The sequence below is a fragment of the Corylus avellana genome, chromosome 2 (genome assembly GCF_965113065.1).
Source record: "Corylus avellana chromosome 2, dhCorAvel1.hap1.2, whole genome shotgun sequence".
NCBI lineage: Eukaryota > Viridiplantae > Streptophyta > Magnoliopsida > Fagales > Betulaceae > Corylus > Corylus avellana.
In genome coordinates, this window is record NC_142491.1 from 44565638 (window position 1) to 44586371 (window position 20734).

Below are 20734 nucleotides of genomic sequence, written 5' to 3' on the forward strand. Positions count from 1 at the left end.
TTAAAATTATGGAAGCCAAAAGAAAACGGCTCAATCCACAATGAAAGCCCTAAAGTCATGGACAATTAGCCTTATGTGTTTTTTGTTGTTTTGATATGTTACATTTTTTGTTAAATTGTTAGTGTCTCTGGAAATTGGTAATGTGTATGGATAACAATATATGTGATTTTCATTTGTAATATGTATGGATAACAATATATGTGGTTAGATGTTGGTAATGTATATGGATAACAATATATGTGGTTGGAAGTTGGTAAAGTTTATGGATAAGTTTTTACTTGGTTGGAAGTAGGTTGGAAATATGGACATATTTTTATGGAAATTGTGAATGTGTTGCAGGCTTAGTTACTTGCTGCAGATTTTTTTTTGTTTACAATGTGAAGGTACATAGTTTTTACCTGGTTGGAAGTAGGTTGGAAATATTGACATGTTTTTTTATGGAAATTGTGAATGTGTTGCAGGCTTAGTTACTTGCTGCAAATGTTTTTTTTTTTTACAATGTCAAGGTACATAGTTTTTACCTGGATGGAAGTAGGTTGGAAATATGAGCATATTTTTTATGAAAATTGTGAATGTGTTGCAGGATTAGTTACTTGCTGCAGATTTTTTTTTGTTTATGATGTGAAGGTACATAGTTTTTACCTGGTTGGAAGTAGGTTGGAAATATAGACATATTATTTATGGAAATTGTGAATGTGTTGCAGGCTTAGTTACTTGCTGTAGATTTTTTTTTGTTTATGATGTGAAGATACATAGTTTTTACCTGGATGGAAGTAGGTTGGAAATATGGACATATTTTTTATGGAAATTGTGAATGTGTTGTAGACTTAGTTACTTGCTGCAGATTTTTTTTTTTTTGTTTACGATATGAAGGTACATAGTTTTTACGTGGTTGGAAGTAGGTTGGAAATATTGACATATTTTTTATGGAAATTGTGAATGTGTTGTAGGCTTTGTTACTTGCTGCAGATTTTTTTTTGTTTACGATGTGAAGGTACTTAGTTTTTACCTGGTTAAAAGTAGGTTGGAAATATGGACATATTTTTTATGGAAATTGTGAATGTGTTGCTGGCTTAGTTACTTGCTGCAAATTTTTTTTCTTTTTCTTTTTGTTTATGATGTGAAGGTACTTAGATTGTAATTCATAAAATCGTTACAAAAGGGTATAGATTTACCTTGATTTCTTTTTTATGGTATAGGTTTTCCTTTTTGCTAATTTGCAAGTCGGTATTGGAATTATCAGGCACGAGCATTATAATTCTCTAGTAAATCGTCATTATATCACCCATTTAAATTATATGTGCGGAGGAGAATTTTGTAATAAGGTGCATCAATTGTAATTATAAATGTTTTTTTATAGGTAAAAAATCAAACTCAATATACCGAGTGACTTTATGGTCAAATGCATGGCCTACACACAATTCATGTTTACATAAAACAGGAATTTACATTCATATAGCAACTAATAAATTCATTAAAAACTACATTACATTTTAGATAAGCTTCTAGAATTACACAACTCTACAACATACGACATTGTGCTCCCACAATTACATAAGTACAAAATACCACATTGTTCTCCCTAAAGCCTAAACAAAGTAACTCATTATGCTCCCAAAATGACACAAACATAAAAAAACACAATATGATCTCAAACTTACACACACATCAGTTCAACTTCAAACGGTCAAGCTTGCATTCATACGGACCACTTGAGTGTATCCAAACAACAAAATGAAAATGACACTTAAACAAATTACCCAGGAACACGCTAGAATTGTTTGGTAATTCTTCTTAACTGCATGGAGTTTGATCTCCCCAATCTCTACTTCCTTTTGATACCGGGCAATTTCTTTATCCATTTCCACTTTCACACACAGATTTTCTCTCTCCATTTCTATCTTCACCTTACTGACTTCAACTTCAACCATGTTTTCACACCGTTTTTTTTCTGACAACAATTTTTTATGCTTTCGCCAGAACCAAGTTCCAACCCTTTTACATTTCGTACACAACTCAGGATCAATCCATTCAAAGTAACCACAATCTCGGTTGATCTGTAAAATAGTAAACAAATATTAATCACCAACCTAAACACATAAAATATTAGTTTATAATGACAAAAACAGTTAATGACATTCCCTCTTAATTAGGATTTTCACTCAAAATTAAACTAGTGAGTACATAATAGTTGGAACTTTAATTACAGTCTTATTTATATAACATAATGGTCAGAATTCATGTACAACAAATTTTACATTTAAAATAGCTAAAGGGTGAAATTTTTTCACAATCATTTTTTTTTTTCAACTACACTATCGAATATGATAAAATTCAATAGTGTAGTTGAAAAACCATTACACATAAAATTCGATAGCTAAATGGTTTTCTACCATTACACAAGCATCACGCCTAAACCATTACTCATAAAATTTTAAAATACATAAACCTTCTGGATGCTCTTATATATTGACAATAAAAGCTATGCGCGAGAAGTATGACATGTTCAAACCACTTATGTGCGTAGATTGAAAGCACTCTTCCCTACAAATTTCCCTAAACCCTAAACAAAGAACTAAACAAAGAACCCACAACCATAACCATAAACCCTAATTATCAGTACTCAACCTAAACACATAACCAACAACGAAAATTAAAACCATAAACAAGAAATTATCAATACTTATCCTAAACCCTAAAGAACCCACAACGAAAATTACAACCCTAAACAAGAAATTACGTGTTTGAAGAACTTGCCCAAATTTTCGCAATACTCATCATAAACATAAAACATGCCTTGTAATTTTCGCAACCCACAAACCTCCTCCCGAAATTGTGCTCTGTTTAAGCTGTTTTTACAACCATCGGCCACTCATAGTAGCAAAGCCTCTGCAGTGAAGATGAAACTCCAAAACTTGAGGTATACTTCATCATTTCTCTCTCTCTTCGCAATAAATTCAAATACAATAGAAAACAATTTTTGTTAACAATAAATCAACATCACAGAGTTAGGGATAACCAAATAAAAAACCCCCTCACGAAAACCCCAATTTACAAAAAACCCTAGTTTTCTACTACACAGTTCGGTGCAAATTTACGAATCCAAAAGGGCAAAAATTTACCTCGTCCTACACAAATGCGCAAAAGTTCAAACTTTGGGTGGTTCTCGAGTGGTTGTCGCGCAGGTTGTCGATGGGCTGTTGAGGAGGTGGGTTCTCCCTCTATTGCGTCCCTTTCTATCGTGGTTCAGCAACTTCTTCACCTCGTGCGTGCTTCGGCTTTGACAGTGTGACTTGTTTATTTGTTGTTTAAAGTAAGTAAAGCCTAAATGGTTGGGTTGGGTTGGGTTAGGCGTGGGTTAGTTGAGTTAGGGCGTGAGTGAGGGTGGTAATGTTGATGGGGGTATTTTCGGTACTAAAACGCGTAAAGTGATCACGTGCGTCTCACGTGATCACTGTTCTGTCAGTCAATGCGGCTTTGACTGACGAATGCCTGAATTGAAAAGAATTAAAACTTTACAGAGGTGGATACCAAAAATTGAAATTTTGGAGGTCGAATTGCAAATCGCTGATAACGTTGGGGAGGGGGGGAGGGGCGGAAGGGGGGTAAACAGTAATTTTCCCTTAATATTATATTTAACCTATGTAAGACACTAGGTAAAACTCACCCTTTGGTAAAAGTCAAGAGCTTATATACCTTTAATAAAACTCACCACTATTGCCGACCGCTTTTGTGGCTTTTCTCCGCCTCCAGACTACAACTGCTGGCAGGTGGTCCTGATGCGCCGGTCAATGGCTTCCACGCATCGGGTCTGGCCACCTTCCTCCGCCTTGTCCATCTCTAGTATTGCTATTATGAGATTTTATTTGCTTTTCTTTTATTTTTCGTTGTAATTTTATGTTCCTTGTGTTTCTATTTTCTGGCCAGTTCCTTGAACTGGTCACTTTTTCATTTTTTGACAAAATTCTTCCTCTCTTTACCAACTACTGATGATCGGATTTGGTTTCTTCTACCTACCACTGATGGTCGTGATGGTAACCCTGATAGGTTTTGTTCCGTTTACAGAATCTTGCCATATTTTACAGCCTTTATTGGCCGTTTCAGTTCGCTTGATGGGCTAGGTCATTCATTTAACCCATTTTTTACTGTTCTTCGGAAGGTTCTTTCGCCTTTGCTTTTTATTTTCTTGTAATTCCCTTTTCCCTTTCCCACTTTGAATAGAAAAAAAATCAAATAAAAAAGCTTATATACATTTAATAAAACTCACCCTTAAATTAATGCGTTTTTTTTTTTTTTTTTTTTTTTGGATAAATGAAACCCTCCAATTTTGACAACATACAACCAAACACAAAACTGCGGTTTCAACTCTGCAGAAACACTTTACACCCATCTCTGCCATCAATCTAGCCTGCAGCAATATTCAAGTTCTGCAAAAAAAAAAAAAACACTCAGAATACTATATACAGACAACTCAAAACAGAATCAGCCACAACTACCACAAAGTTCTTCATTCTCCCTTGATCACTTAAACTCCCAATAGCAATAACAGGTGATCTAACCTCCCACTTCATTTGTAAAACAATTTTCTCCTCTTTAAGGATTTGATTTCCTTGTCTAACATTGTTTTTTTGCTTCCAAACAGTATAAATTGTAGTACTCCATCCGATTTGCATAAAATGGGCCTTCATTGATTTCATCTTCCACATCCTTAGTCCCCACCTCAGCACATCATCCCAGCCCGTATATATCTCATCAACCAAGCAAGTTTTTAAAATTGAGAAAGGCTACACACTCTCAAATACATACTCCTTGACATGGTACTATTACTAAAAGTAATGCATTTTTCACTGTAATTCCTTTTTACCTTTCAATATAAAAGATTATAGTCCTATGAAAACATTTCTTTAAATTAATTACATGGAAAAATTAATAAGAAGACATAGTAGAACAAGCAAAAAAATTCCCGCAATCTTGGTATTTATTTCCAAATACAAATGCATACAAACAAAGAACACTAAGACAATCCATCATAGGAAGGAGCCAACGAACTTATGGTAAAGCATAGGTCTGTTGAAAGAAAAACACATAGAGCCAGAGCCAGAGCCACACAAAGACACTCAGGCTTTCATTCCTTCATTTAATATAGCTGTAGAGTTTGATTCAAAGTTGACATTGACATCTTACCAAGAAAATCAACCAGACCATTCAAAACCTGGGAGATAGATGGGCCTTCAATGGGTACTTCATCACCACGGTGAACTCCTGCGTCTCTGACAAATCAACCTCATCTCCATCCACAGCTTTCCAATCAAAATTCCATACCAAATTGGCCACAAAATATTCCAAATGAAGCATGGCCAAGCCAACTCCTGGACAAATTCTCCTCCCTGCCCCAAAAGGCACCATCTTGATCTCTCTGCTTCCCGTTATATCAAAGACTTCCCCTCCACCACCACTCAGAAACCTTTCAGGCTTGAACGCCATGGGATCCTCCCACACCTTGGGGTCCCATCCCATATCCGCCACCAAGAAATTCAAACTGGCATTATTGGGCACCAAGTAGCCGTCCAAGACCACATCCTCCGTCACCGCATGTGGCAGCAAGAAATGCGCAGGTGGGTGCCGCCTTAAACCCTCCAAAACCACCGCCTTCAAATACGGCAACTTATGCAAATCCTCCTCCTTCACCTCCTTCTCTCCATCCCCCACAACGACCCCTTTAATCTCTGCCCAAACCCTCTCTTGGACGTGTGGGTATTTCACCAAATTCGCCATTATCCACTGCAACGCCGTGGATGTAGTGTCCGTGCCCGCGTCGAGAAACTCCGAGCACAAGCCAATGATTTCCCCGTCTTCAAGCTTCCTCTTCTCGTCCAGCAACTCCAAATCCAACAACGTGTCCACGTACGACACCACAAACTCATCATTTGTGTCTACGTCGTCCTCTTTTGCCTTGCTTGCCCTTTCCTGCTTCGCTCTCCTCCTCGCTTCTATCAAAGGCATCAGTACATCGTTCTGGGATCTCCGAAGCTTCCAAAACTCCTCCCAACGCTTACGGAATATTATCTTCCCAAGCGTCGGCCAAAAATTGAGCATGTTAAAGCGGCTAAAGCCCAAAAGCAAGTGACGCTGCGCGTTTTCGATTTCCTTTATCTGGGTCTCGCTGAGCTTGTCCCCGAAACACATGAGTACCAACAAGCAAAACATGGCGTATCCGAAATGGTCAATCAGAACGACTGGATTAACGTTGCCGGACTCCGTCGTGGAGTGAGATATAAGGCGGTTGAGAAGGATGTCCAAAACCCACTTGCGGGCGCGAGAGTAGGACTTGACGCGCGAAGGGTTTAGGATCTCGGAGGTGAGGTTGCGGCGGAGGATGCGCCATGTGGGGCCGTAGAACCCGGTGGTGATGTTGTGCTGGTTGCAGGAGTGGATCTTACTGATGGGAAGGGCTGCGGGGCGGTTAGCGAATACGGCGCCGTTTTGGACGAGTGCTTTGTGGGCGAGGTCTCTGTTGGCCACGTAGATGGCCGGGTGCTTGCCCATTTGGAGCGTGAACATGGGCCCGTACCTGACGTGGAGGTTGCGGATGATAGGCTCGAGCTCGGAGGACTTGCGGAGCCATAGGATTCCGCCGAGGATGGGGACGGTGAAGGGTCCGGGAGGGAGCTGCTGGGTTTTGGAGCTTTTCTTGGCGACAATCAGACGGTTGAGTAGGACTGAAATGCAGAGGGAGATGAGGATGAGGAACCAGGCCTCCATGTTTCTAGTCTTATCTCTTATGATTAGAAAGGAGACCAAAAGTGAGTAATAGAATCAAAACAACCGGCCTTATATCGAATCCGGCGTAGGTGCGGTGGTTCAGAACGACCGCACCGAACGACCCAGTTTTAGGTTGTTTTGGGCAAGAAAAAAATAATATTTTTAAAATAATAATATGAAATTAATTAAATATTAAAAAATCAATAATTAAAAAATTAAAACTATTAAAAAAAAAAAAAACCTCAACTCACGTCATCTCCGTCTTCTTGTTGCTCCTCTTCTTCTCCAACTCGTTCATTTCTTTTATTTTCTCCTTTGCTTTTTTTGAGAGGGAGAAAGAGACCCAAAGACGGAGAGCACGAGAGGGAGAAGGAGAGAGACGGAGCTGTGAGAGAAATTGCAGAAAAATTTCTAATTTTGATTGCTGTTCTTGGCTGGATTTGGGTTAACCATTAACCATTAACTGCTAACCATTAACTGCTTTTGAATGCGATTGCACTGCCATATATATATATATGAAATAATATAATTTTTGCGTTTAAAATTTTAAATATATATAAAAATTTAGATATGATGTCGTATGTAGTATGCTGTTATTATATTACAATAAAAACGAATCATTTTGATTTTTTTTTAAAATTTTTAATTTTAAAAAAGGTTAGCGGTTATTGTAGTTACTAACCACTAACGACTGGTTAGCAGTTAACGAACGTAGTTAATGAATTTTGCTAACTGCCTAGGTAGTCACTGTTAGAGGTTTTAGCTAATAACCGCTAATCGTAACCGCCGTTTTACCCCTACTGAAAATTGCCAGAACTATAAATAAATAAAATTGTGAGAGTGAAAATTAATTTTTAAGGGATTATCTCATAAAAAAATATATATATATATATATACACTTAGATTTTTGCGAGAATGATGAGCTTATAGCTACTTCTGCTTATCTAGTAACACGACAGTTGGACCGAACGTTGATTCTCATGACGTTTCCATCACCACAGTGTCCGATTTTTTTTAAAAAGTACCAGGACAAATAAAAAAAGGTAGTTAGGCTACAACATAAGAAAAATGCTAGATTTTCTCTTCTAATTTTTTTCTTATTATTTTTCTTATTTTTTCAAAATTATCATTAAATTTGTGGGTCATATGAATCTCACACATACACCCCACAAATCCAACTTTCTTTGAACCATTAGAAGCTCGCAACATAACGCTACAAACAACTTTCTTTACTTTTATTTTTTATTTTTTAAAAAATAGATGAATTTCCCCTTCCTTTTTTCTTTTCTTTTATATATAAAGTAAAACTAATTTCTTCACATTAACATTAATTAATTCTTATTACTAATCCTGAAAAACAAAAATGAGACCAAAAAAAAAAAAAAAAAAGGCGAAGCAACACCTCCACCTATTGAAGACCAATATAGCGATTTCGCCCCCTTTGAACTTGGGGGACGAATTATCTTACCTCCAGCATGGGGCAGGATGGAAGGTACAGAAGATATAGAAATTCCTGTAATGGTTACAGGAGGTCCAACATCAAGGACTCCTACATTTGATAGGATTAGAGGTATTTTTCGTAGTACACCTACAAGGGCTCCTGTACATATTGACCTCACTGAAGAGGTCCCTGCTGCAACTGAACCTTCACGTACAGGGCCTAAAACTAGAATTGGTGGAACTGGACGGAAAACTATGAGTGGTAGACCTAAAGGGGCTAAAATTAGGGGGGGCGCAGTTCGAGGTGGTGGAGGCAGAAGTTTTGCAGTGAGAGGTGGTGCAGGCAGAGGTGGTATAGGCATTAATGTTGCAGGAAGAAGTGGTGCAGGCAGAGGTGGTGTAGGCATTAGTGTTGCAGGCAGAAGTGGTATAGCTATACCTACTAGTGCTACAGCTGCAGGTACTGGTGCTGCAGCAAAGTCTGATACTATTGCAAAGTTGAAAGAAAAATGCATTGTAACAACAGTAGAAAAGGGTATTAAAATTATAGAAGCCAAGAGAAAACAGCTCAATCCACAATGGAAGCCCTAAAGTCATGGACAATTAGCCTTATGTGTTTTTTGTTGTTTTGATATGTTACATTTTTTGTTAAATTGTTAGTGTCTCTGGAAGTTGGTAATGTGTATGGATAACAATATATATGATTTTCATTTGTAATGTGTATGGATAACAATAGAAGTGGTTTGATGTTGGTAATGTGTATGGATAACAATATATGTGGTTGGAAGTTGGTAATGTGTATGGATAAGTTTTTACCTGGTTGGAAGTAGGTTGGAAATATAGACATATTTTTTATGGAAATTGTGAATGTATTGCAGGCTTAGTTACTTGCTGCAGATTTTTTTTCTTTACAATGTGAAGGTACATAGTTTTTACCTGGTTGGAAGTAGGTAGGAAATATGAACATATTTTTTATGGAAATTGTGAATGTGTTACAGGCTTAGTTACTTACTGCAGATGTTTTTTTGTTTACGATGTGAAGGTATATAGTTTTTACCTGATTGAAAATAGGTTGGAAATATTGACATATTTTTTATGAAAATTGTGAATGTGCTGCAAGCTTAGTTACTTGCTGCAGATTTTTTTTTTTGTTTATGATGTGAAGGTACATAGTTTTTACCTGGTTGAAAGTAGGTTGGAAATATGAACATATTTTTTTATGGAAATTGTGAATGTGTTGCACGCTTAGTTACTTGTTGCAGATTTTTTTTTGTTTACGATGTGAATGTACATAGTTTTTACCTGGTTGGAAGTATGTTGGAAATATGGACATATTTTTTATGAAAATTGTGAATGTTTTGCAGGCATAGTTACTTGTTGCAGATTTTTTTTTTTTTTTACGATGTGAAGGTACATAATTTTTACCTATTTGGAAGTAGGTTGGAAATATGGACACATTTTTTATGAAAGTTGTGAATGTGTTGCAGGCTTAGTTACTTGCTGCAGATTTTTTTTTGTTTACGATGTGAAGGTACTTAGTTTTTACCTAGTTGAAAGTAGGTTGGAAATATGGACATATTTTTTATGGAAATTATGAATGTGTTGGCAGGCTTAGTTACTTGCTGCAGATTTTTTTTGTTTAGGATGTGAAGTTACATAGTTTTTACTTGGTTGAAAGTAGGTTGGAAATATGAACATATTTTTTTTATAGAAATTGTGAATGTGTTACAGGCTTAGTTACCTGCTGCAGATTTTTTTTTTTTTTTTTTTTTATGATGTGAAGGTACTTAGATTGTATTTCATATGTCTTTCATAAAATCGTTACAGAAGGGTATAGATTTTCATATACCTTGATTTCTTTTTTATGGTATAGGTTTTCCTTTTTGATAATATGCAAGTTGGTAATGGAATTATCAGGCACGAGCATTATAATTCTTTAGTAAATCGTCATTATATCACCCATTTAAATTATAAGTGCGGAGGAGAATTTTGTAAAAAGGTGCATCAGTTGTAATGATAAATGTTTTTTTAAAGGTAAAAAATCAAACTCAATATACCAAGTGACTTTATGGTCAAATGCATGACATACACACAATTCATATTTACATAAATCAGGAAATTACATTCATATAGCAACTAATAAATTCATTAAAAATTACATTACATTTCAAATAAGCTTCTAGAATTACACGGCTCTACAAATGACATTGTGCTCCCACAATTACATAAGTACAAAATACCACATTGTGCTCCCTAAACCCTAAACAAAGTAACACATTGTGCTCCCAAAATGACACAAACATAAAAAAACACAATATGATCTTAAAATTACACACACCTCAGTTCAACTTCAAACGGCCAAGCTTGCATTCATACGGACCACTTGGAGTGTATCCAAACAACAAAACGAAAATGACACTTAAACAAATTACATAGGAATACGCAAGAATTGTTTGGTAATTCTTCTTAACTGCATGGAGTTTGATCTCCCCAATTCTACTTCCTTCTAATACCGGGCAATTTCTTTATTCATTTCTACCTTCACACACAGATTTTCTCTCTCCATTTCTACCTTCACCTTACTGACTTCAACTTCAACCATGTCTTCACACCGTTTTGCTTCTGACAACAATTTTTTGTGCTTTCGCCAGAACCAAGTTCCAACCCTTTTACATTTCGCACACAACTCAGGATCAATTCATTCAAAGTAACCACAATCTCGGTTGATCTGTAAAAGAGTAAACAAATATTAGTTTATAATGACAAAAGCAATTAATGACATTCCCTTTTAATTAGGGTTTTCACTCAAAATTAAACTAGTGAGTACATAATAGTTAGAACTTTAATTACGGTCTTATTCATATAACATAATGGTTAGAATTCATGTACAACAAATTTTACATTTAAAATAGCTAAATGATGAAGTTTTTTCACAATCATTTTTTTTTTCAACTACACTATCGAATATGATAAAATTCGATTGTGTAGTTGAAAAACCATTACACATAAAATTCGATAGCTAAATGGTTTTCAACCATTACACAAGCATCACGCCTAAACCATTACACATAAAACTTTAAAATACATAAACTTTTTGGATGCTCTTATATATTGACAATAAAAGCTATGCGCGAGAAGTATGACATGTTCAAACCACTCATGTGCGTAGATTGAAAGCACTCTTCCCTACAAATTTCCCTAAACCCTAAACAAATTATAGCACATCCTAAAAAAGAACCCACAACCATAACCCTAAACCCTAATTATCAGTACTCAACCTAAACACATAACCAACAACAAAAATTAAAACCATAAACAAGAAATTAAAACAATAAATTATCAATACTTATCCTAAATCCTAAAGAACCCACAACGAAAATTACAACCCTAAACAAGAAATTATGTGTTTGAAGAACTTGCCCAAATTTTCGCAATACTCATCATAATCATAAAACGTGCCTTGTAATTTTCGCAACCCATAAACCTCCTCCCGAAATTGTGCTCTGTTTAAACTGTTTTTACAACCATCGGCCGCTCACAGTAGCAAAGCCTATGCGGTGAAGATGAAACTCCAGAAGTTGAGGTATACTCCATCGTTTCTCTCTCTCTTCACAATAAATCCAAATACAATAGAAAACATTTTTTGTTAACAATAAATCAACATCACAGAGTTAGGGATAACCAAATAAAAAACCCCCTCACGAAAACCCCAATTTACCAAAAGCCTTAGTTTTCTACTACACAGTTCGGTGCAAATTTACGAATTCAAAAAGGCAAAAACTTACCTCGTCCTACACAAATGCGCAAAAGTTCAAACTTTGGGTGGTTCTCGAGTGGTTGTCGCGCAGGTTGTCGATGGGCTGTCGAGGAGGTGGGTTCTCCCTCTGTTGTGTCCCTTTCTCTCGTGAGTTAGCAGCTTCTTCACCCCGTGCGTGCTTCGGCTTTGACAGTGTGACTTATTTATTTGTTGTTTAAAGTAAGTAAAGCCTAAAAGGTTGGGTTGGGCGTGCGTCAGCTGGGTTAGGGCGTGAGTGAGGGTGGTAATGTTGATGGGGGTATTTTCGGTACTAAAACGCATAAAGTGATCACGTGCGTCGCACGTGATCACTGTTCCGTCAATCAAAGCGGCTTTGATTGATGGAATGCCTGAATTGAAAAAAATTGAAACTTTAGGAGGGTGGATTGCAAAAATTGAAACTTTGGATGTTGAATTGCAAATCGCTGACAACTTTGGGGTGGAGGGGGTAAACTATAATTTTTCCTGAATATTATATTTAACCTATGTAAGACACAAGGTAAAACTCACGCTTTGGTAAAAGTCAAGAGCTTATATACCTTTGATAAAACTCACCACTACTGCCGACCGCTTTTGTGGCTTTTCCCCGCCTCCCGACTACAATAGTCGGCGGGTGGTCCTGATGCGCCGGTCAATGGCTTCCACACATCGGGTTAGGCCGCCTTCCTTCGCCTTGTCCATCTCTAGTATTGCTATTCTGAGATTTTATTTGCTTTTCTTTTATTTTTCCTTGTAATTTTATGTTCATTGTGTTTCTATTTTCTAGCTAGTTCCTTGAACTAGTCGCTTTTTTCATTTTTTGACAGAATTCTTCCTCTCTTTACCAACTACTGATGATCGGATTTGGTTTCTTCTACCTACCATTGATGGTCGTAATGTTAACCTTGATGAGTTTTGTTCCGTTTACAGAATCTTGCCATATTTTTTAGCCATATTGGCCGTTTCAGTTCGGTTGATGGGCTGGGTCATTCATTTGACCCATTCCCGACTATTCTTCGGAAGGTTCTTTCGACTTTATTTTTTATTTTCTTGTAATTCCCTTTCCCCTTCCCCACTTTGAATAGGAAAAAATAAAATAAAAAAGCTTATATACATTTAATAAAACTCACCCTCCCTTAAAGTAATGCCTTTTTTTCTTTCTTTTTTCCTTTTTTTTTTTGGATAAATGAAACCCCTCCAATTTTGACAACATACAACCAAACACAAAACTGCGGTTTCAACTCTGCAGAAACACTTTACACCCATCCCTGCCATCAATCTAGCCTGCAGCAATATCCAAGTTCTGCAACCAAAAAAAAAAACACTCAGAATACCATATACAGACTACTCAAAACAGAATCAACCACAGCTACCACAAAGTTCTTCATTCTCCCTTGATCACTTAAACTCCCAATAGCAATAACAGGTGATCTAACCTCCCACTTCATTTGTAAAACAATTTTCTCCTCTTTAAGGATTTGATTTCCTTGTCTAACATTGTTTTTTTGCTTCCAAACAGTATAAATTGTAGTACTCCATCCGATTTGCATAAAATGGGCCTTCATTGATTTCATCTTCCACATCCTTAGTCCCCACATCAGCACTCATCCCAGCCCGTATATATCTCATCAACCAAGCAAGTTTTTAAAATTGAGAAAGGCTACACACTCTCAAATACATACTCCTTGACATGGTACTATTACTAAAAGTAATGCATTTTTCACTGTAATTCCTTTTTACCTTTCAATATAAAAGATTATAGTCCTATGAAAACATTTCTTTTAATTAATTACATGGAAAAATTAATAAGAAGACATAGTAGAACAAGCAAAAAAATTTCTGCAATCTTGGTATTTATTTCCAAATACAAATGCATACTAACAAAGAACACTAAGACAATCCATCATAGGAATAGACACAAGTTTGGTTGCCTTTGTTATGCAAACACTCTTCTTAGAAATAGACACAAGTTTGATCCTAGAGCTAGACCCCTCATATTTCTTGGATATCCATATGGCATTAAAGGGTACAAGTTTTATGATTTAACTCTTAAAATTGTGTTTGTATCAAGAGATGTTATTTTCCATGAAACCAATTTTCCTTATGTAATCAAATATCCTGATTTAGAATTTCTTTTTACTGATTCAATCATTCCTTTATCCATTCCTGATCATTGTTTACCTGAATCAGTGGTCAGTTTACCACATCCTATGATTCCAACTTCATCTTCAAATTCTTTAGAGTCTAGTACTCATAACTCAGATCAAATTCATGATGTTATAACATTTGATTCTGATTCTGCAAGTCCACATTTATAAATTTCACAACAGCCACTTAGAAAGTCTTCTAGGGTAAAACATAGACCTTTTTGCATGACTATCACTGTCATATTTAGGGGTGGGCACGGGTCGGGGCGGGGCGGGTTTGGGGTTTTTTTCCACCCGCCCCGCACCCTGCGGGTTTTGAATTTTTCAACCCGTCACCCGGGCAAAATTAACAAAACCGCGCGGGTTCAGGTTGTGCGGGGCGGGGCGGGTTGTGCGGGTTGGGTTCTTCTCCTCCATTTTCGTCTCTTCTGCAGGTTTCTTGTCCTCCATTTTCAAACAAACCCTACATCAGAATACCAAGAAACAAACAAACACAACCCAACCCAACATCAAACCTATAAACAACGGAATAGAAAACCAAAGAATGATTAGATCTTAGTGATAAAAGATCTTTTGGTTCCCATTCATGAAAGAGGCCTAGAGAGAGAGAGAGAAAAACCTGGATCGTGGATCGTGGTCTGTGGAGTGGAGGTGGGAGCGGCGCAACAGCCAGTGATTTGAGGTGGAGCGGCGACGCAGACGAGCAAGCAAGAGCGACTGAGAGAGAGCGAGAGCGAGAGCGAAAGAGATGGAGAAAGAGCAAAAGACGAGAGGCTTAGAGAGGAAGGGAGGGAGAGAGGCGGCTGAAACTGAAAGAGAGGGTTAGGAAATTAGGTTAGGGTTTTTTAAGTTTTAATAGTTTTATACTTGGGTGGGTCGGATCGGGGCGGGGCGGGTACCCGCATGAAATAAATCTCTATACCCGCAACCCGCCCCACCCCGCACGGGTTGGAGAGGTCCTACCCGAACCCGCAAAAATATACCTAAAAACCGCTCGGGGCGGGGCGGGTCGGGTCGGGTTTGCGGGGCGGGCGGGTTTTTGCCCACCCCTAATCATATTGCTGCCTCCACTTCAGAACCCACAGCAGTCTCTCCATCTTCAGGTATTCGTTATGATTTGTCTTCAGTTCTTTCATATAACAAGCTTTCATCTAATCATAAATCTTTTAGTCTTTCTATTTCTGCTATTGTTGAACCCAAGTCATATACTCAAGCCGTCAAATTTGAGGAGTGGCGTGAGGCTATGGATAATGAGATCAAGGCTCTTGAACTTAATAATACTTGGACAGTAGTTGATCTTCCTGCTTCAAAGCAAGCTATTGGATGTAAGTGGGTTTATAAGGTGAAGTTAAAGTCTGATGGGACTTTGAAAAGGTGTAAAGCAAGATTGGTAGCAAAGGGTTATAACCAATGTGAGGGATTGGATTATTATGAAACTTTTTCTCCTGTGGCTAAACTCACAACAGTGAGAACTCTTTTGGCAGTTGCAGCTGCAAAGAAATGGCATCTTCACCAGTTGGATGTAAATAATGTCTTTCTTAATGGCAATCTTGATGAAGAGGTCTACATGTTATTTCCTCTTGGTTTTTCTAAAAAAGGGGAGTCCAAGGTATGTAAGCTCAACAAATCACTTTATGGTCTAAAGCAAGCTTCCCGGCAGTGGTTTGCAAAGTTTTCTTCTGCTTTGATTGAGTTTGAGTTTGTCTAATCTAGAGCTAATTACACATTGTTCACTAGAACTTTAGATGGTTCATTTATTGCCTTACTGGTATATGTAGATGATATCATACTTGCCGGTGATAATCCAGTTGAGGTTTCCAAGTTTACTACAGTGCTTAATGATAGGTTTAAGCTTAAAGATCTTGGACAGTTGAAATATTTTCTTGGTTTGGAAATAGCTCGAAGTGAGCTTGGTCTCTTTGTTTGTCAGAGAAAATATGCTTTGGAGATTCTTGAAGATACTGGTATGTTGGCCTCAAAACCTGCAAAATAATGGGACCTAATATGAAGTTCTCTAAAGATTCTGGTTCAATCTTAGACGATCCTACTTCATACAAAAGGCTTGTTGGTAGACTACTCTATCTCACCATAACAAGACCTGATATTTCCTTTGTTGTTCAGGTTCTTAGCTAGTTTATGGACAAGCCTAGAGTTCCACACTTAGAAGCAGCCAATAGAGTACTCAGATATATTAAAGCTTCCCCTGCTCAAGGGTTGTTCTTTCCTGTTACTTCCACTTTACAAATGAAGGCATTTTGTGACTCAGATTGGGCTGGTTGCTCAGATATAAGAAGGTCTGTGACAGGGTATTGTATTTTCCTTGATAATGCATTAATTTCATGGAAATCTAAGAAACAGACAACCGTTTGCAGGTCATCTGCAAAGGCTGAGTACAAGGCCATGGCTTCCACTTGTTGTGAGGTTGTGTGGCTTAGAACTCTTCTCCAAGACTTACAAGTTTCCCTTCAAACTGCCTTGCTCTATTGTGACAGTAAAGCTGCTCTTCACATTGCAGCAAACCCTGTCTTTCATGAGTGTACAAAACATATTGCCATTGACTGTTATGTAGTACGAGAAAAGTTGCAAATTGGTATTGTTCGAACCTTTCATGTTTCATCACAACATCAGTTGGCAGATGTTTTTACAAAAGCTCTTGGTTCTTCTTTATTTCATCCTTTGGTGTCCAAGATGAGTCTTTATAATATTTACTCTTCCTGAGTTTTTTTTATCAAATCTCATCCTAAGGGGGAGTATTGAGAATACAAGCAGAGCAGCCAAGCGACTTACCATGCTTCCACATCAGCATGCAACAGACTCCATGATTGTAGGAGGAGTTTAGTTACTAAGTTGCAAGTTTATTAGTTAGCTTTAAGTTGTAAGTTGGTTGCTATTTGTTAACACTTAAAGTGCACATGTTTAAACTAATTTTGTTTCAAACTAAGCTCAAACAGACTACGTATATAATGTACATGCAATTCTAATGAGAAGTTGAGTTGATTTTTCTCCAAGTTTGAGCATTCTCTTCCATTTTCAATAGAAGGAGCCAACGAACTTATGGTAAAGCATAGGTCTGTTGAAAGAAAAACACATAGAGCCAGAGCCACACAAAGACACTCAGGCTTTCATTCCTTCATTTAATATAGCTATAGTGTTTGATTCAAAGTTGACATTGACATCTTACCAAGAAAATCAACCAGACCATTCAAAACCTGGGAGATAGATGGGCCTTCAATGGGTACTTCATCACCATGGTGAACTCCTGCTTCTCTCACAAATCAACCTCATCTCCATCCACAGCTTTCCAATCAAAATTCCATACCAAATTGGCCACAAAATATTCCAAATGAAGCATGGCCAAGCCAAACCCAGGACAAATTCTCCTCCCTGCCCCAAAAGGCATCATCTTGATCTCTCTGCTTCCCGTTATATCAAACACTTCCCCTCCACCACCACTCAGAAACATTTCAGGCTTGAACGCCATGGGATCCTTCCACACTTTGGGGTCCCATCCCATATCCGCCACCAAGAAATTCAAACTGGCATTATTGGGCACCAAGTAGCCGTCCAAGACCACGTCCTCTGTCACCGCATGTGGCAGCACGAAATGCCCAGGTGGGTGCCGCCTTAAACCCTCCAAAACCACTGCCTTCAAATACGGCAACTTATGCAAATCCTCCTCCTTCACCTCCTTCTCTCCATCCCCCACAACGACCCCTTTAATCTCTGCCCAAACCCTCTCTTGGATGTGTGGGTATTTCACCAAATTCGCCATTATCCACTGCAACGCCGTGGATGTAGTGTCCGTGCCCGCGTTGAGAAACTCCGAGCACAAGCTAATCATTTCCCCGTCTTCAAGCTTCCTCTTCTCCTCCGGCAACTCCAAATCCAACAACGTGTCCACGTACGACACCACAAACTCATCATCTGTGTCTACGTCGTCCTCTTTTGCCTTGCTTGCCCTTTCCTGCTTCAATTCGCTCTCTTCCTCGCTTCTATCAAAGGCATCAGTACATCGTCCTGGGATCTCCGAAGCTTCCAAAACTCCTCCCAACGGTTACGGAATATTATCTTCCCAAGCGTCGGCCAAAAATTGAGCATGTTAAAGCGGCTAAAGCCCAAAAGCAAGTGACGCTGCGCTTTCTCGATTTCCTTTATCTGGGTCTCGCTGAGCTTGTCCCCGAAACACATGAGTACCAACAAGCAAAACATGGCGTATTGGAAATGGTCAATCAGAACGACTGGGTTAACGTTGCCGGACTCCGTCGTGGAGTGAGATATAAGGCGGTTGAGAAGGATGTCCAAAACCCACTTGCGGGCGCGAGAGTAGGACTTGACGCGCGAAGGGTTTAGGATCTCGGAGGTGAGGTTGCGGCGGAGGATGCGCCATGTGGGGCCGTAGAACGCGGAGCTGATGTTGTGCTGGTTGCAGGAGATGATCTTATTGATGGGGAGGGCTGGGGGGCGGTCAGCGAATACGGCGCCGTTTTGGACGAGTGCTTTGTGGGCGAGATCTCTGTTGGCCACGAAGATGGCCGGGCGCTTGCCGATTCGGAGCGTGACCATGGGCCCGTACCTGAAGTGGAGGTTGCGGATGATAGGCTCGAGCTCGGAGATGGACTTGCGGAGCCATAGGATTCTGCCGATGATGGGGACGGTGAAGGGTCCGGGAGGGAGCTGCTGGGTTTTGGAGCTTTTCTTGGCGACAATCAGACGGTTGAGTAGGACTGAGATGCAGAGTGAGATGAGGATGAGGAACCAAGCCCCCATGTTTCTAGCCTTATCTCTTATGATGAGAAAGGAGACCAAACGTGAGAAATAGCAACAAGTCAACAACGGGCCTTTGGGCTTTTACCCGTGCCGCTGCTAAAGCCCACTCTGTTTATATATGTAAGTGTCAGACATGCAATAGATTGTTTTATTGGAAAGAGAAATGGTCAATTATTTATGTAGGTATATAGGCTACTACGTTTTTGAAAAACGATATGCAGATTCTTGTCTCAGCTATTATTTTCTTTTCACATTCTATATTTGAATAATTCATTTTGGCAAAATCGACGTTCACACATAATGGTCAAAAGTAGTTATTTAAATCAAAAAACATGAAAGTAGAGTACTGTCAAAGCTTGCGTTTATTCTAGGAGAAAATCTTTAAAGTTTTAAGAATTTTTTAATTTTTTAATTCAAATTTTAATGTTTAAAAATTAACAATGTATTCACTTAATATTTAAAAAGATTTTAATTGAAACCTTTCCTTACTAATTTGTCTAATTTGAAGAAAATTATTCTGTGGGATTGAGATTTTGATGTCTTCTATTTTAATTTTGCATTTATTAAAATTTATAAAATTACGTAATTACCCTCAATAAAACTTTTGAAATTGAGGATAATTATATCATTTTATAGATTTTAATAAGGATAAAATTGAAATAAATGGCATCAAAATTTCACGTGAGACAAATGTGGGATGATTTCCGTTCAATTAGACGAAAATTAGTAATAGAAGGTCTGAATTAAAAAAAATTTAAACAGTAAAATTCAAATTAAAAAACTCTTAAAATTTCAGAAGTAAAGTAAATTTAACATTTTATTCTAATATACAAATCAACGATAAGTTGTGTCCAAAAATTTTAAAAAATCTTCCAAAAATATGTTTTTTATTATTTTTTTTATTTTTTAGGTCTCAAAAAGTTAATTTCCTCTCCACATTTAAAAAAAAAAAAATTGCCCCAACTCTAAAATTTCTGGTTACGCCTATGCTTATACAAAAATTCAAATCAATAATCTCCTTTCCTATTGCTAAACAAGATCATTAATAAAATTGTCCTCATCATTTTCAGTGATTGATACAAACTTTAAATATAACTCACTCTCAAAAAACCAACTTACAAAGAGATAATACCCAAAAACTTATATACATAAGATTAATATTATATTTAACCTCTGTAAAACACTAGGTAAAACTCACCCTTTGGTAAAAGTCGAGCTTATATACCTTTGATAAAACTCACCACTAGTGCCGACTGCTTTTGTGGCTTTTCCCTGCCTTCCGATAACTACTGCTGGCGGGTGGTCCTCATGCGCCAGTCAATGGCTTCCACGCATCGGGTCTGGCTGCCTTCCTCCGCTTTGTTCATCTCTAGTATTGCTATGCTGCGATTTTATTTGCTTTTCGTTTATTTTTCCTTGTAATTTTATGTTCCTTGTGTTTCTATTTTCTGGCCAGTTCCTTGAACTAGTCGCTTTTTCATTTTTTGACAGAATTCTTCCTCTCATTACCGACTACTGATGATCGGATTTGGTTTTTTCTACCTACCACTGATGGTCGTGATGGTAACTTTGATGAGTTTTGTTCCGTTTACAGAATCTTGCCATATTTTTTAGCCTTTATTGGCCGTTTCAGTTCGCTTGATGGACTGAGTCATTCATTTGACCCATTCCCGACTGTTCTTCGGAAAGTTTTTTCGCCTTTGTTTTTTATTTTCTTGTAATTGCCTTTCCCCTTCCCCACTTTGAATAGAAAAAAATAAAATAAAAAAGCTTATATACATTTAATAAAGCTCACCCTTAAAGTAATGCGTTTTTTTTTTTTTTTTTTTTGGATAAATGAAAC

General features: G+C 37.8%; 2 pseudogenes; both read right to left on the bottom strand.

The window, feature by feature from the left end:
- Positions 1 to 5003: 5003 nt before the first annotated feature.
- Positions 5004 to 6858, bottom strand: LOC132168035 (cytochrome P450 89A2 pseudogene; annotated as a pseudogene).
- Positions 6859 to 17197: 10339 nt separating this feature from the next.
- On the bottom strand, positions 17198 to 18939 carry LOC132167580 (cytochrome P450 89A2 pseudogene; annotated as a pseudogene).
- Positions 18940 to 20734: the final 1795 nt, after the last annotated feature.